The 18,277-nt window shown below is 37.8% G+C and overlaps 1 long non-coding RNA gene across 1 annotated transcript in view; it reads right to left on the bottom strand.

Moving 5' to 3' along the window:
* The window catches only part of LOC146544455 (uncharacterized), a 178,204-nt gene that overhangs the window by 27,707 nt on the left and 132,220 nt on the right, over window positions 1–18,277 (bottom strand). The window contains exon 2 of the long non-coding RNA XR_014882778.1: window positions 1,298–1,409. This is a non-coding gene — a long non-coding RNA (uncharacterized LOC146544455). The remainder of the gene's footprint in view (window positions 1–1,297; window positions 1,410–18,277) is intronic.

Raw genomic sequence — 18,277 nt, 5'->3', positions numbered from 1 at the left:
ATCCAAAAAGCAAATGGATAGGGATTCAACAATAGACAGAAGAAACAGTTTATTGTATTAGATACACATACATCTAAGATTAGCAGGAAATGAAAACATTTTTAGCTCCTTTCTATCTCCTCTTTGGCCCAGAGGAGTGAAATAAAGAAGACAAACACAGCTGCAGGAGTTTGTGGCAGTGAGGCAGAAGAGAACTTCCTCACTGCCCACATCAGAGCATGAAAGGAGTATGCCACAAGGACTATGTTCGGTCAAGCCCTAAATTCCAACCTGGCTGCAGAAAATAGCACGGAAGCCTTAGGTTTTGGAAACCACTGGAGCTCCATAGTGATTTCTCACTGCCAGAGATGCTGTCAGTCTTTTGCATGGCCCTCCATGATCCAGGTCAATTGCTAAATGTAGCTTCCTGCTTTACAGCAGTGAGAGACTCATTAAGACAGTTGGAATCTCTGAGCAGTGTCAATGGGAAACTTGAAAAATAGTAAGCATTTGTGCACTGAGTCTTTTTTGGAGATGGTTTAAATTTCAGAATCAACTTCTCAGTGTGGTGACAAAGTAAAATGGGAAAATGGTACTCTGCGAAAAAACCTGAGACACAGATTTGTCAGACTGCCATGAGTCAGAGTGCAGTTGCTTGTGAGCTACATTTTTCCCTGCTGTTTGGGGAGGGTTCTTGGAAAGAAATTGAAAAGTTTCTAAAAAAAATTTAAGGAAAAAAACCCCACAATCAATTCATTCTTTAAAACATGCTTGATACATATTATTTCAGCCACATAAAAATTTAACAAATTCTGTGAAATCTGTATTTCTGCTATCTTGAGGCTAGCAGAAACATTTAGTCTTCATAAATAAATCATGGTTTAGACCCTTGTAAATCTCTGTTGAAATGGGAAACACATGAGCACTACAAAGACCAAAAACACTTAGAAGTATACACAACATCCATTTCACGATGAAGATATTGTCAGCAGGAAGCATGTGACAAATACAAACCTTGGAAGATTGGAGATGAGCATCTCTATTGTTCATGAACAGTATGGACTTTACAAGTCTAAATGGGAAGACTTCTTTTTGATGTGGTCTTTAAATATTTGTGGCTTTGGGTTTGCTCAGCACTGGTTCTTTGTGCAGTTACACTTCTGATTTGTAAGCCTAAAACACTTCATCATTTATCACTATATAGTTTTCATTTCTACTGATTGAGATTCTGCTTACCGCCACTCAAACACAGATGAGCTAAAGTGAGAAAAACTGACAGACATTTGTTTTTCCAGTATCAGTTAAGATATTTGCCTACCTGACAAAAGCATCCTTCTGGAATGGGTGCCCAGGGTGCTTATAGCTTCAAGGTGGGCACATACAGCTCCAGTTCATCAGAGGTGCATTCTAATGTGGAACTTTCCTGTTTCCTGCAAATAAAATTGTTATTTATTGAAATACATTCTGATGAAAAATAAGTACTGAAAAGTATATTTTTAACACTTAAAAATATAAATTAAAATAGATATATATTTTTAATACACTTAAAGGAGTACAGGAAAAAAAAAAAAAGTAGCATAGGAAAAATTATTCCGTGAAAAAGAATTCAGAAAACAGCACTTCCATTTATATTCATTCAAAGCATTTCAAAGTGAAAGAACTGCTCTGCAAGTTTTCCTTCAAAGCTTTGGTTTAATTTTGCTTACCGAGGTTCAAAACATCTTATACTTCACAGTAAAGACAATAATATTTGGAAAAATCATTCATTTTTTTGTTTTAAAATCTCAAAATAACCGATATTTATTAATGTAAACATCAGTTTTCAAAGTATATACAGCAACATTAAAACTCAATCTTCCACTGGAGAACATATCTAAGAAATGAAATGCACTACTTCTACCCAGTGTTATTTAATCTGTATTTCAAAAATGAAATTGTTACTGTTCCCTGAGTAAGGCGTGCATTACTACTTATTATCATGTCAAGTATGGATCAAATCAGTATCCCAAAATTGCCAATAAGGAGCAGGCCATATTGTTGCAGACTGTTAAAAAAACAAAATTGTTCATGATTCAAGAAAATAATATATGATGACTTTTTTTTTCTTCCCTTGAATGCAAGGTCCACAAGTTCTTAGGTTTATATAACCAAGAGGAAAAAGCAAATTAACTCAGTAATCAACTGGAGTAAAAAACTCTCTACTCAGCAGTTATTCCTTATGTATCTGGGCTACATTTTCCATTGCAATTTCTTCCTAAAATATTAAATAGGAGTACATGCCCTCTGGAAGACGTAATGGCAACATCTTCAAAATAACATGAAATCTCACAACTGAAGGACGTGCCCAGTTATTAAGATTGTATTTGGGGATCTTGGGCACTAGCGAAAACAAGTAATGCTTTAGTCTCTCCTTGCATGGTCTGGCTCAAGAGCCAGAGAGCCAAGAGTGAGATGAAGAGCTCTTCGTTTGTTTGTTTGTTTTTGTTGTTGTTGTTTGGTTTTGTTGTTTAGTGTGGTTTTTAAAATTTATAACAAAGACAAATGCTTTAACATGGTCTGGATTTTCATAAGTACGTACCCACAGTTATGGTGGTGCCTTGTAGAAAACTAGTATGTCTCTACTACCTCTTTTGTCTAAAGCTCTCTAGAGAGAGCATGTGACTGACAGGACAAGTTTGTGGTACAAGGAGGAGCTCAGCAGCTCATACGGTACAGTGGCCTGGTACACTCCTCCCTCCCTCTCCACCTAACTTAGAAAAACAGTGCCAGGACAGAAAGGCTGTTGCTCTATGCTATACTGTGTACTACACAATACAGGGCAACTTTTGATTGGTTTTCATCATTCTCCCTCAGCGTCTGCCATACAAGTTTTTAAATTATTTTTTGGAGAGAATGGGAGAGTGGGGAAGAGGAAGGGGAATTAACTAGTGTTCTCATTTTCTTTTGCTATAGAAAAATTGAGCATGAAAATTAAAACATTATTAGTGTAGTCAATTCCTTCAGTGTAGCTATTACAGCTATCTAATATTTGCAGTTCTGATAACAAATTGATTGCTTTTGCTGGAAGGAAAGATCCAGCATTATTGGAGTGAGGTTGTTGTTGTTGATGATACAGGTTGATGTAGCGTAACTGCTGATTTTTATTGAGAAGGAAAAATGGGTGTGGAGCTTTCCAAGAGATTGAATGAAGAATGCATGTGCAGATATAGTTTCACTGCCATGGTGTTTATAAACCCCAGGATAAATGAGTGTGTCATTGTACTAAAGGTGTGTTAACGGAGTGAAAGAGAGCTTCAAAATCTAAAAGGCATTTGGAGAATGTGGAAGAAAGAGGCATGGAGATGCATACACTGGTACCACAGAGTGATGGGCCAGAAAGAAGCCAGTAAGCATCACTGCCCTACAAGAAAGAAGCACTGCTCTATAGTGCCTGTATCTTATGATGGGCAGGAGCTGATTCCACCTTTGTCAACCAAAAAAGTCAATAAAACCTCAGTTTGACTCATTAAGTGTTTTGTGCACCTATGGTTATGTTATAAAGCATGCAGCATTTAAAAGAACATCAGATTCATTTCCTTTCTCAGTCTGTGGAACATACTCTACTACTGACTCATGTTTTTCACCTAAATTTTTATCCAGAACAATCCCTTTTCAACTGAGATAACAAAAAATGGCAGTATCCTAGATATCCATGAAACAAAAAGATAAGCCCCCCTATATGAGTTGTCTGCTGATGTCAGATCACTGATTGTGAATTGAATGGGATACAAACCATCCCCAGCTTTCTTTCCCCTTTGATTTAAGAATCACTTTACTCTCAGTCCAAATACTCCTTTCCATACTTGCACAGATTGTAATCCTTTTGCGCTGCTGGAATTAAAACATGCAATGCTGGCAGAAGTAAGGGAAGAAATAACTCAAGCTGTGTGACAGAAAACATCACTACCACATACCCACAACTGATGCATAAAGGGGGCAAGGGGTGCTTCTCATATTTTCCCATTCATATTTACCACAAGCTTCTCACATCTCTCAGTCCTGTTTTGATTAAAGTAGTTTTCAGGGCAGTTCCCCTTGCATCTGTAAATGAATCCTTCTAACATACAAATAGCTCACTGACACCAACAGCTCAGCTAAACACTGCTCCTCTGTGGAATTCTTCCTAAGCTTGGAAACAACCAACAGCCATAGAGATGCAGACAAACAAACAAGATAACTCTTTTTCAAGCTGTTTGGGACTAAACAAAGGATCAGATAGATTAATGACCTTTTAGAGAGTTAATAGAAAAACAGAATAGGAAGTACTCCATCAGGGAAGATTAATTGGGTTATATCCAGATTATGCAGCTGATTGCTGGGGGGCAAAACTATTTTGTGCTAGAACATTCATCCAGTCCTGGTTTCTGGAACCGCATACAGGGAAACATTTCTGCAGATTTATACAGGATTGAATCTACAGATGTGAGTACAAGGTGACTCCCAGAAAACAGTTGCTGGAGACAGAAAAAGTTTAATAATCTAACTTCACAAAAATCTGTTCTGGAGCAAATCATTAAAAGTATAAGAGTTAGGCCCTTGAAACGACAGAGCTGACAGCAACACACAGGTAGTGGGATACACAGAATCTCACCTGGAACTACACATTAAAGTAAAACAAACTGCTCAACTGGCACCTAGTCCAGGAGATGCATCCATCAGTTCAGTTGTCACTTCCCTTGCAGCTGAAGCTGCCCTGTTACAGACTCCCAACGTAGTTCTATTCAGCACAAGGATGTGTCTGATTAGCCTCATAATCTCTCATACACCAGGAGGTTATAAGGAAGAGCATCACTAAGTTATTTCTCTTTGAGCACTCTTAGGAGACAAAAAGGGCATTGATGATGCTTCTGAAGTCTATTCCAAACACCAGGCATTTTTTTAAAAGGGATTTACATCCCTTGTTGGACATTGTTTCTCATGAATGCTTTGGATTGATTTTGAAGTGCAAGAGAAAACTTGTCCCAGAAGTCAGCTTAGAGGGTGATCAGAAATCCATAAATCAGACTAGAAATTCTAAAAACACCGGATTGTCTGAGCAATGTCACAGAATTGTTATTATCCTAGCAAAAAAGACAACTATAAGGCAGAAATTTGGGGTGCCTAGAAGGAAATATATTGTACTTCTTGTGACTTTAGAAAGAACAACTACTTTTCAGATCTGTCAAAAGCTAATTCTTCTGGCAGCTGAGTTATCTCATAAAATGCAGTATTTTCAAGTTTAAACAGTAGCTTGACTGGAATGGGCAAATGATAGGAAATTTCAAGAAAGAACTAGGGAATAAAAACTTTGTTTCAATATATAGAAATTCTGAGCATCCTCAAATGTGGAACCCAAAGCATGTCCTTGAGATAGATACACCAGTCATGCAAGCAGCAAACAATGATTATCTTGTGAAGAAAATCTGAAAACACCATCCCTCCGCAGTTTCCTGAAGCCTATAGAATACTTACTAAAAAACTTTAATCAGAACAGTTATTAGATCAAAACAAACTTAGACCACAACTGTTATTTCAGCTACTTAGGAGAATACAACTATACTATTCTTTTGCAAGACTGGATACTTATTGGTACACAAAGAACTCATAGTAAATGAGTATTGTTTTGTTGGAGTCATGCAGGGGAAAATGCTAGGAGATGCTAGCAAATGCTAGGTTTCTATCTGACAGACTTCAACACACCAGCTGAAGATCCAGCATCCTCACATCCCACCACTGAATGCTAGTGCAAATTCAACTGGCCAAAAAAAAAAAATAATCGCTGCTGATCCTCTGAAGTTTTATTTCTTCCTCCCTTCAAAAAACTTTTTCAAATTCATTAACTCAAATCCTAAATTGCAAAAATAATTGAGAGAGCAGGAGATCTCTAGAACCTTGCAACTAATCAGCAAAACGGATTTTCTTGTTCCCCCTAATTTCAATACCCTCGGAGGTAAGACAGGGAGGAGAGTAACCAAAAATTCCTCCCGGTATTATCTCTGTGCTCTTGGTTATTATCCAGACAAGGATTCTTTGCCAGAAGTCCAAGATTCTGAATGCTTTCAATTCAGGTTAAATTTTGGTGACTCCCAGATACTTCAATCTCCTCTTCCTGACAAAACATAATTTTGCTTGGGAGATTCTGGTTTCAAAACTACCATGAGAAAACTGCATGAAATGGTTCTATGATGTTGATCAAAGAAAAACAATTGGTGGATATCTCTTACTGATACCACCAAAGGGAATGCTGTCAAAACTTCTTCCAACAGCTATTACCTGAGCAGAGAAATGAAGAGCTCAGTAAATGGTCAACAAGTTTTTCATATGGCTGCACAAAAATAGCAGCTATATTGTCCTCACCTGTACATCCACGTTGTCTCTGCTACTTAGACAAAAGCAGGGCTTGAATCTGCAGCACTGTCCTTCTGTATAGTTTCCTCTGGGAAGTGTTTTTTGCATTCTTTTTTTTTTTTTTATGGTCCTTCTAGATGTTGTCAATTGCGCACCATTATTAATCTAATTCTGTTGTTTGCATTCTGCTCTCGATTCAAAATGACTGATCTTGATAATTCAAAGAAGTTGAGAGAAACATGGCTCATGCAGTGATCTAGAAAGCATGAGATATACTCTATGTTTTGACTAAAGAAGTAATGGCATAAATGTCCAAGTTGTCCTTCTTAAGCAGTATTCCAGCATGGCTCAGTGGCATACTCGAGAGATGAAGTGATTAGATTATTACTAGAGAAAATGGTATTAGTTTGGGAGTTTTGCAGACATTATTATTTCTTTTATGACAGCAGTTAAAGAGCCCAAATCATGCACCGTGAGACTTGAGACGGTGATTATACAGAAAGAAGAAAAAGAAAAATCCTCACCCAGTGAGTTTACATTTTAAATGATACTCAGGTACACTAATAATTAAGTTGCCTGATATATTTAAATCAATCACTGTACAACATAAATGCTTGACAGAAATGAAATATCTCCATTTTATTTATGTATGAGCAGGTTTCCAGCAGCAAAAACTTAACACTCTATAAACCAATTATTATTTCCATTACCTCATCCTGAGTGACTCTCTGGGATGATAAAACCCATCTTATTTGGACTTATTACTGAGAAATAGACTTCTAAGGCATAAGGTTCTCCAGATGGATGCTTTTTGGGAATTAGTTGAATAAGAGAGATTTAATCCATCCAACAGTCAGAACACTTAAATACATGACGAACATAAAAAAACTCATTGCTAATCCAAAGTGACAGGTACTAATAGGGTACTTAGTGGATTAATAGCTGGCATGCTATGTTGCTAGGATCATGCTGTTTATTTCAATCACGTGCTTGAGTGGATGCAGAAAATAAACTCACTCCCTTAGGCACATTTAATTTAAGTGTACAATCATGGATTTTGTCCATCTATGAAGGCAATTGAAACTGTAAGCTTATCTTTAAGATGTCATATTACCTCAAGCTCTTGAGAAAAGAGTAATAAACTAACCTTGGAAGAACTATCACACTGCTTCACATGGAGGTTTTGCTGGTTTTGATAGTGCTACCTTTTGGCAAAAGGAATTTTTCAGTTTTATAGCACTGTCTCCCCAGGTCTTAATTAATACCATGCACAGGTGGCATACAGGATACCCACAGTAAATCACATAAAGGGTTATGAGTCTCTGAAGAACTGTTATTAAAGATAGTCACATCATAAAACAATAAGCTAGAAGGATAAAACTGCCACATACTATCCATTTCAGTTGTGTCTTTTCATGTCTACAATCTTTCCTTCTGCTGAAGGAATCGAAGATACTTTGCCAGAGGTGCAACCCACTGAGAAAATCGGAAAGAAAGAAAAACATGTAGTAAGACTTCGTCTCACTAATGATCTCAGTGACTTGGGCTGTGACTTGAGATGCTGCAAACTGTTTACTTGATGAGTTAATTATAGCCCTCATACTCTTGGAGTATTATGCAACTTCCGTTTTGACAAAGGTAGTGTCAGACTCCTACCAGCTAGCTTCTGAAATTCCCCAATACATGAAATACCCTAATTGTGACACAGGAAATTTCAAGGGCCTGATGAGTAAAAAGTAGAAGGAAAAGTTATGCTCTGTGATTAACAAATAACCTCCCTTTTACTGTGACTATTCATTAGATAGGGTTCCAAATCTAACATTCATTACCTAGGTTGCATGTTTTTCTATGGTTAAGCATCACAGAAAATATTCAGGGTGGTAAAAAAAATTGATATTCTATTACTTGCTACCAGTATAATGTCCTAGACTCCTCCACAGAGAGATAGACTGAGCCAAATATTTTGAGAGCTTCCATACATAAAGGAATAAATCAGGTTTCCCATATTTCTGGGTAGAAAGATGATTGCTCAGTGCAATACTTTCTAGGAAGCTGCAAGGATTAGACACTCTATGCTGTTCTGCACCCTGGAAACTGCTCTGAGCAGCTCTGCAGATCCTTGGGGGAAAAAACAAAACAAAGAAACAAGAAAAAAAAAAAAAACAGGAAAAAAACCACAAAGCTACCACTGCTAAAGAAAGACTACCACCACCAAACTTCATGTTAACTCTAAGCACCACTTCAGAGCTTCGGCTCTAAAATGATACTTTGCATTCTGCTAAGAAATTCAGTCCTTGAAATCAGACTAATTGACCTTCCATGCAGTGGGCATTCCCATCTCAGCACATTGTAAACAGTAACAATGAAAAATGTATAGAAGACTAAAACAAAAAAAGCTGATGATAATGACCAACAACTTCTGTTCTCAAAAGGTGTTGTTGCAAGCAGACACAACACTTCCAGCAACACATCAAAGATTCTACTAGCTCAGTTTTCTGTGTCTAGCAGTTGATACATAAGAGGACACTATTAGCAAGAGCATATGCAATATAGTAGTCCTTTTACCATTTACTTTCCCATGTATTAGCCATCAGTAGTTTCTGAACTTCCTGAGCCAAAGTTTGTACCAATATCTAACAATGCTCAACAGTTTTCTAATTTGTTTAATAATTCAGCATGTTTTATTTTGTACTGAAGAAACTTTAAGACGTCAAGGCCACATTTACATTAAAATTCTTGCTTCCAGCAATCTCTTGTACAGCTGCTGTATTTTGCCAATAGTACCTCTCTAAATGAATATCCTTAGCCCAAGTTTGTGAAGTCTTCTGGAGAAGCTACTCAACAGGCTTCCTCAATACAGACAACATCTGTTTGATCTGCCAAGGTTTATGCTAGAGGTATATGATAGGCTAAGGAATTAAAGGCGTCTTGCTTAAGTACTAGAACGTTTCATTAAATGCCAAATCGTTTCTCCTTTTCACCTAAGCCTAAAAAATAAGGTACATTGTTATTAACAAAAACAGCAGAATATGGTCATACTCTCATAAAGAGGAACATAAAGATGAAAACCACTGGACTTCCAGGAATAATGAAGCAAGAATCCATTAAGATATCAGGAATGCTATTTTCCTAGGGTTGAATACCTCTGGTCAGTTGCTTTTTGTTTCATTGCTGGTTGTTTTTTCTGTTTGTTTGTTTTGTTTTTAACTAGACACAGCATAAATTAAGAAAAATATAGTGGTTAACTGTAAACTTCATAGTACAGAAGCAAACAGTTCATTTCCCTTGCCCTGCAAAAACTGAGATGGTAACTAAATGCGTCATGAAAGTTCATGTACAATAGAAAAGAAAGCACACATCCTAAACTTCATAAAATAGTAATTTCTCACTATACAGAAGAGTAGTCACATAAAGGTATTATAAAACATTCTTGAATTTCCTGTCAGCAGATATTAAGTGTACCAGAAATCATACCCAAAGCTGCTTAGGAAAGCTTTGTATCAGCCAGCCATAGGCTGATAAAAAGTAGCAAAAATTACTAGTAAAAGGAAAAATATACTGTCAAAAATCTCAAAGACAGAAAACGTCTTTGACTAGGAGTGAAAACTGTCAATAATTTCCTATTCTTAACAAATACCATATTTCACTCATCATTCCAGAATAAAACCAACTTCAGCAATTTGTATATAAGATTTTGGAGGAGAAACAAACATGCTGCTGAACAGATTTTAGAACTGTGCCCAGGTATTTATAATCAAAAGACTCTGGAAGTAAACGCAACTAATTTAAGTAATAGATACAAAATCCCATCTCTGCAGGGGATTTCATTCTCCCTGTGCCTTGGGAGACTCCCTTTGCAATGAAGAAAGTGATCACCTACCCTAGAAGTCAGTATCCAAAAGCTCAGTTTTTGGCAGCCACCCTTCCTTGACTTGAAAGCTGAGACAGACATTTTGCTCAGTAAGTTTTTTTTATTAGGTTCATCAGTAAATGCATGATTCCCCAGAACAAAATATGCTGTGTTTTTAGAACTTATTAACTGGAAATTCCCAGGTAAAATCAGCCAATCAATCAATTTATTTATTTATTTTGCTGCCCCATGTTCTGGTGAGAACTGTAGCACTACTAGAACACAAAAACTGCGCTTTGTAATTTCTCATCAATTAACAAACCCTTCAGTGAAAATCTGTTATAGTTCTACTTCAAAATCCATTTCTAATTGTTATCCAAAGACTATGTGATAATTCTTACAGTATAAATAAGCACGTCTGCAACCATCAGTGATTAAAAATACATGTTGAAAGTGGCAGACGGGGTGCATCATGAAAATTTTTTACCCATTCATCTGGGGTTCCACCAGGGACAAGCACGCAGGGTGGGGTGTGCAGAGCCCCAGGACAGTCCAACAAACTGAAAGGTTTACATAAACTAGAAGAGCACTTATTGTTTCACTGACAAGATAAAACGAGGACAAGTTTTGCCAAAACCACCATTAAGATAGCCTAGTGATCAGAAAGGACATGCACATGGTACAAAGCAGCTTCTGTGTAGCTAGAACCCCTATCACAGGGAATATTCAGAGAGATCAAGACTATAAATCTACAACTCAGCCAAATACCAGGCTTTTTTTTTTTTTTTTACACTAGCTTCATGAGGTCTGCTCACAAACAGCACAAATATTGTACCGCTGCGTGTTCGTCTCAGGCACTAAAAGACAAAACTGAGCGGGAATCTACTATGCATATGGTGCTCCCACTCTGACTGAGATGGTGAGTCATTCTACTGGATCATTTGGCAACTCAAGCTCTCATCATCCAGCAAGTTTAAGGCACAAGCTAACAGTACATGAAAGGAGGAGGAGGTAGTGGAAAGCAACAATGCTACAGTTTCAGCTCCTGTCAAGCCAGCAGAGATGAATACACTTAGAGACTGAAGGGACTGGCCTAAAGACCATCTCCATCTGCTCCTTCAGACAAGGTCTTACTTTTCTACCTATCTGTCTCAAGGTGAGCCTGCCCTGAAAGCTTGCTGGCATTAACTAAAGGAATCTGTTTCTTCATATTTGTATAATATCTCAAAATTGCTTGCCCATTCAGAAACCCAAGTGCAGTGCGAGGCCATCACTACATCATCTAGAGCCCAAAACGTGGACAGTCCTAGACCACTGCCTATCCACCCAACAGCATTCATCACAAGATGTCTGAAATGAAAAGATTTACAGTCTCATTGGGCATCTGTTTCTGCAAATCGAGTCTTGCTGCAGCTGTTCTACAAGACTTTTCATATTTATTTATTTTTACCTTTGTTCCCTAAATGAACTCAGAAAAGAAGAGAAATTATTTTGCCTGCCCCACAGTATTCCCTCTTTTATGTATATATGCACACACATCCTTTACTTGAAGACTACAATCATTCCATCCCTCCCAAAATTTATTTGGTAAAGTGACACAGCTTCAGTTCTATTATCGCACTGTCTCAAAAAGGAAATAGGCAGGTACAGCTGTTCTCACATTATAATCTACTCACATAAAGATTACACACTAATTAGGAAGGGCTGAATAGTTCCTAAAGAAATTTTTTCCAAAATGCTAATTAAACACCACCTGAAATTATTACAAGTTTCACAAAACTACAGCAAATTGGTTTCATCAGTATTTATTCTTTACAGTCCTTTTTCTGTTTTGAGTTCTAGCCAGTTATGACAAAACAAAGCAGCAAAAATACCATAAATGGGCAAAATTCTGTTCTTGCTGATTTCGTGATACACAAGTGTTCCTTACCTCAGCCATGCTCGTTCTCTGAATGAACAATCTCTACCAAGACAACTGACTTCCTCCCTGCTTCAGACTTTAAGAAAAGCTCTGAGGAGCAACAAACTATGGTTCCAAGACTCTAAGTGGTGTTAAATGCAGATGTAAGGAATAAGGTTGTTCCAGTACTTCCTGATTGCTTTTTAAAACAATTTAAAAGCACTGAATACTATCTATTACTAATTCCCAGAGAGAATGAAAAAGCACTGGAATTACAGCCCTATTCCTTCCTTGCTAGTAAGGAAGAATCTCTCTTTAAGAGCAATTAAATATGCCTAAACCTAACCAGGTTAGGTAACGGTAACATCTTCCCTGCATAAATGAAAGGAGCAGCAGTCTGCTTAGAAACCTGGAAGACTCAACTCATTGTTAGATTCCAAGGCCATAGGGATGGTGACTTGTGAGATCTGCTGCAACACCATGGGATTTCAGTCAAAAACATAACCCATTAGTGATTCAAGAAAGAAATTACTGTCAAACATCTGATCTTGATTTGAGACGTTGTGTCTTCTGTTGTTGTTTTTTCTCCAGTGGGGAATATTTTATCATCCTTCTGGAAGTCCTTTCATTTCAAATGTCCTCACCATCAACTTGCTCCCTTTACCTAAGGTGAATTTCTTTAATAACTTTCTAGCTGGTTGCTGGATACTGGCAAACCTCTGTCTAGACAGCAGTGTCTTATTTGATCTCCAACAGTGCAATTCCACTCAGGAATGCTTTCACGGCTACCACTTAGCCATGATCCCAGCTCTGCAAGCTGGATAAGAAATCGTTCTCTTCTGCTGCCTAAAAAAGCTGATAATGAACTAGAAATTGGGCTGACACGATTCTGACATGTGGAAATAGCAAACATTAATAAGATCACAATAGCTTAAATATTTCTTCTACAAGACTGTAAATTTGTTTATTATTTATTACAAAAAATTTGTTGAGAAAAAATTAAATCACTAAATGTTCAGTGAACTTTGTGTGGCCAGTTATGATCATCTGCTATTTCCTTTCATTACTATCCACTGCATTTTGTTTGCCTTGTCTTCAAAAATAAACACCTCTAATAAAATAACTTTCTTTTTTCTTTTTTTTTTTTTTACACACACACGCACACAAAAAAAACCTTACACTGTAACCACTCAAATTGTTATGAGAGACTTTAAAACAGCCTGAAAATCTCAACAATCCTACAACAAGACCTCTAGGTTAAGAATCGTATGGCACATTACATGTTCAGGGATCTAGCTCCCATCAGAATATAATACACAGCAGAATGTAAGAAGTTTATTAATAATGCTAAATGCAGTTACCACTCTTACAGATAACTGGAAGGAATTGAAGGATCTCTAGATGTCTTGCTTGAGCGCCAATTCTTTAATGGTTTGTAATGAAATCTACAAGCACTTGTTTCCTGGTTCAGAGGTTTTATAGATTGAAAAAAATAAAAAGAAAAGAATTCTTCTCAGTAGGAAAATTATGATAATGCCATCATTATGTGTATGTGCTAAAAGGCTGATGTCATGAGCCTATTTTCTAAATATGTACCTGAATTCTGAATTTGCTAGGATTTGTCAACAACTGAAACACATCTATGGAGTTCTGATGAGTATTTTTAGATTCATTCACAGAAATTCAGAAATGTCCCTCCAGCTAAAAAACAAAGTTTTGTTTGCTTCATGAAAGATTTTACATTCCCAGAGCCCACCTTAAGAAGACTCGCTGCAATACAAATAACAACAGTGTAAATTTAAGAAGTCCTCAAAGTGATTCCTTTTCTTTTTTAATCTGCAATTCCACTGCTAGAAATCTTATCAAGGTCATATTGATTAAATTATACGTGACTGGCAAGAAAAATATAAATAACAAACCACAATAACTCAAAAATTAAGAAACTTAACACAGATGAGGTCTTCAGGATCTCAGATGACAGAGAAAAATACAGTCTGAATACACTCAACACAATAGAAACTGGCAGGTGACACCAACTTTATTATAGAAGCTATTAATTTGGATCCAGCAGCGCCAATATGAATTATACTAATGAAACTGTCCTCCAAAATGTCAAACTCAGTTAAGGATTTGTGTACAATTTTGTAAGCTGCCCTAATGCTTGCAGCTTGATTCATTCCACAGTTCAACAGAATTTCAGATGCCTTTCTAATGATTCCCTTCTGCAAGAGTACACCATACAGAGACAAAAGCGCACACACACACACACACACACACACAAAAAAAAGAGAATAACTGAACATCTTTTTTTCCTGTACTGTGACTATACTTCTTTGGAATATAGGCAACAAAATGCCTTCAAGCACAAAAGAGATGTGAATGCACTACAAAAAACTAAAATATTACACCCGTACAGAAAAACAGCCGATTTTTCCTTCTATTTTAAACCATATACAAACAGCAGCCTAATTAAAAAACAATTCCTCGACAGTTGAAGGTCGTGGAGAGCCAAAATGGCACATCTTTGCACAGCAGTTCCAGGAACAGAACTGAAAATATGTAACATGCACACAAGAATTCAGCATCTGTTTCAAAGAACAGACCTTCAGTTTAGGCTGTGGACAGCACTGTATCTCAGTAGGATTGTTTTACATGCTCAAGATTCACGTGGCTTTCCCTGTAAGCATCCCTGAAGTCAGTGTAAATCTTTGCTTTTAACTCAGAGGGTCAATGGATAAGGCTGCAAGACATATAATTTATAAAGTGTAACAGAACTCTGGTGGTAATAACAGATGTTGAAAGCTCTTTTTTTATGGATAAAAATGTTGTAGCCATTTTACAGTGCCAACACTACCTCGCTGTTTAACACTCTCTTGCTTTCCAGTAGGATTATCGTGTGATGACTATGAGGAAAATAAAGTCCCATCACTGAGGCGGAATGGTGTCCAAGTGGTGGTTACAATAAATCTTCCACTGATGGGAGAATCAGGAAAAGGATGAATCATTTCTTGTAACTTGCAAACTACATCTCAGACAGTAACATGCACTAAATAAATTTAAGGCTACTGTGGAGAACACTTTGCTGACTGCCATGTTTTGGAAAAGAGATGGGCTCAGTTGTATCTAACTGCTTCTCTCTGAGGTTCACTACTGACTTCAGCACAATCTAGAGAGGCCCATATCAAACTGGAACTACTGTGCAAAGATGTGCCATTTTGGCTCTCCGCAACCTTCAACTGTTCTACTGCACCAGCACAAGCGTGCCTTCTTCACAACAAATATATTCAATTTTATTCTATTGACACTCAATCTATGTCCAAGACAAAAAAAAAAAAAAGTTTCCCTAAGAATTTGAGCCTACCCAAATCAGATGTCAAGTGACTTCTGTAATGAATTGAGTAAATCTATCCATAGTCATTCTAATCAAAATACGGGTTTCACATAAGAATGAGACTATTTTAATCCTTGGATCATTCAGGGTAGCTTGAAAGAAGTCTCCCTTGTACTTTTTACTGCAAGTTAAGGTTTAATTCCCTTTCACTACATCATCTTCCCATCTCCCCTTCTCTTTTGGTCTCTCTCAAGGCTACTTACAATCAAAACAGAAAACAAACAACGAGAAAGAATGGAAGGGAAAGCCCAACTCTTTGTCTAGACAAGCATGTTTCTCTAACTCCACTTTCTCAACAGTAACTCACAGTAAAGAGTATGTATACAGTGACATTTGGAAAATAACAGAATTCAGCTTCACAAACCAAGCAGCTTTGAAACGTAGCATTTAAAGCCTGCTGAAACCAGTGGAATCTAGATGGATTATTGGAAGATGTTCCAGCATCACATGAGATTAGGATTCTTATTTTACAGTTCCACAAACAAAGGAAAAGACTTTCTCTGCTCCATTTAGCAGATATAACCTCTAAAGGAGTGATAAAGTATGGACCCATGGACCAATTGCCTAACACCTGACAACGCTTTCCTGCTTATTTGTGTAAGCTCCTTCGTAGCGCAGGCCACCTCTGCTAGTCCAGCTTTCAGAGACCAGGAGCTTTGGTTTATTTAATAGAAGAAACAGACAGTTGTGGCAAGCCCCTGGGCTCTGGGCCTGAGCAAGAGCCCATGTGATATGCCTGAAGTCAGCTCAGCTGCCACTACTACTTATGCTTCTTCACTGAGTAGTCCTTGTTTGCTGGTGACAGGCTGGACCCAGTCATCCACAAATTCCCAAGCAAAACATTGCCATATAAATGAAGTTGGTGGCATTTCCTCATGGTTTGTTACATACTGAAAAGACTGCACTTCCCCAGCACAGCCAGCTTCCTTGTGAACTGGATCTCAGCACAGATTTGGACAGCAGCATGAGGGAGACTGTACCCTACCCACGTTGTGATATGATGGGGAGTAGCTAGGTGCAACCCAGAAGCTTCCCTGCCCTGGCAGAGCCAGGTCCTGGGCATTTCCGTGGGCAACTGGGAGGCCTATGCACCACTCCACAATATTTCCCTGCACTAGTCCATGTTCCTGGACCCTACGATCTTGGCTGTGCATCCAGATCTAACCCGTGTCTTCACCTTCCAAATACAGTACACTTATTAGTGTATTCTGCCACAGGAATAGCAGAGTCTAGGATCATTTCTGACCCACGTTCATTTTTTCTTCAGGGAGACGCTGGAGCATAAACATCATTCAACAAGAGCAGCCTTTTCTTTCCTTTCCACAAAGAGGCATTTTGCTAGGCCTGGCAGGAGGTGGTAAGCCTCCGGGAAGACATTATCCTGACAGCAAACACTGGTGACTGGCTTTGTACGTATGAATGTGTATGTTTGGCAGGCTCTAGATGCTAAATAAATATGGGTTATTAATAAAGCGCTAGCTGGAGATGGAAAATAAGATTGAATGCTTCATCTTCCCAGAGCTGTTTCAGGATCTTAGGGGAGAAATAAAGAAAAAAGACAATGGAAAATGGAGAGCCATGGGGGATGGGCTGGGGGGAAGGGAATCCAATAAAGAAGAAAATATCAACAAGGAGGAGGCAGTAAATTTGTTTGGCTGTAAAAGAGACTCAAGAAAACAAAGGATAACAAAATAGCACTGGTAGAAACAATACAAATCACCTCTTGACCTCCAAGACTGAAGTCAAGATGTGAAAGTGCACTACCTCAGCCAAGAACACTTAGAAGAGACTAAGAAGGATCAAAAGAGAAGTAACCTGAACATGGAAAAACAAAATGCAAAAATAAATCCATCCTAATGCATGCCCAGAGAAGGAAACTCCATCAGAGGAATTTTGAATTGTTGCCAACCTCTACAGAAATGGCACTGAGATTGAGGGGCTCTGCTCCTGCGCTCATCTATCTTGATATCCTTGCCAGCACAATTGTAGGCTGCAATTGCTGTCCTGTGCCACAAATCAAAGCCTGTACTTAGAACTGTGACAGCATATTTACCTTTCATCTTGCCACTTCATAGTAAAAAGTAAACATATCTTGTAATATTATTGTACCCTTCTGTTAACTAACCATTCACCACATGCATTACCTCTTTATCAGTACTCTAATGCCATACAGTGATGCTATGGTAATCCAGATTTCCAAACATTTAGTACTACAATGGCCTTCAGTCTAAGGTATTTCATCCTAAGAAGTCTTTACATGCTTGTACTTCCCAGTTAACAGAGGGCTACATTTCTGGGTCAAATAGCAAACTGCTACACCTGCCTTTATACAGCTATAATTCATTTATTTTCACCAAGCAACAAAGCATTTCATTTAATTAAGTCTCTTGGGCCTAGTTCTCTCCTGCTTGTGCTACAATATTCCTAAAACTGTCATACAATTAATAAAGACTAAGATCTTAAGAGTTACTATCATATGTTTGACCAAGGCTATAAAGTGTTTCAAATTGGAGTGAGTGGACCTAATGGTTCAATTCTGTATGCAAATCTTCCAGGATGTAGTCTGATTTTCAGGGAGAATATCCACATTTCCATTGGTTTTAATGGCAAGCTTACCCATGTAAGAGATTCAGAGTTTGGGTACTTTATATTACTTCTTTGCAGGAGTAGAGACCCTTACCCTGAGGGCTCCTGAAGCCTAATCTGCTATTTCTTTTTCTCTCTCATACACACACAGACACAAACTTCTCCGAACAGCATACCCTTCTTATGTTTTGACTTGACTCACCTA

The sequence above is a fragment of the Meleagris gallopavo genome, chromosome 4, assembly GCF_905368555.1.
Source record: "Meleagris gallopavo chromosome 4, MGAL_WU_HG_1.1, whole genome shotgun sequence".
Lineage (NCBI taxonomy): Eukaryota > Metazoa > Chordata > Aves > Galliformes > Phasianidae > Meleagris > Meleagris gallopavo.
This window is presented reverse-complemented; position numbering and strand designations above follow the sequence as displayed.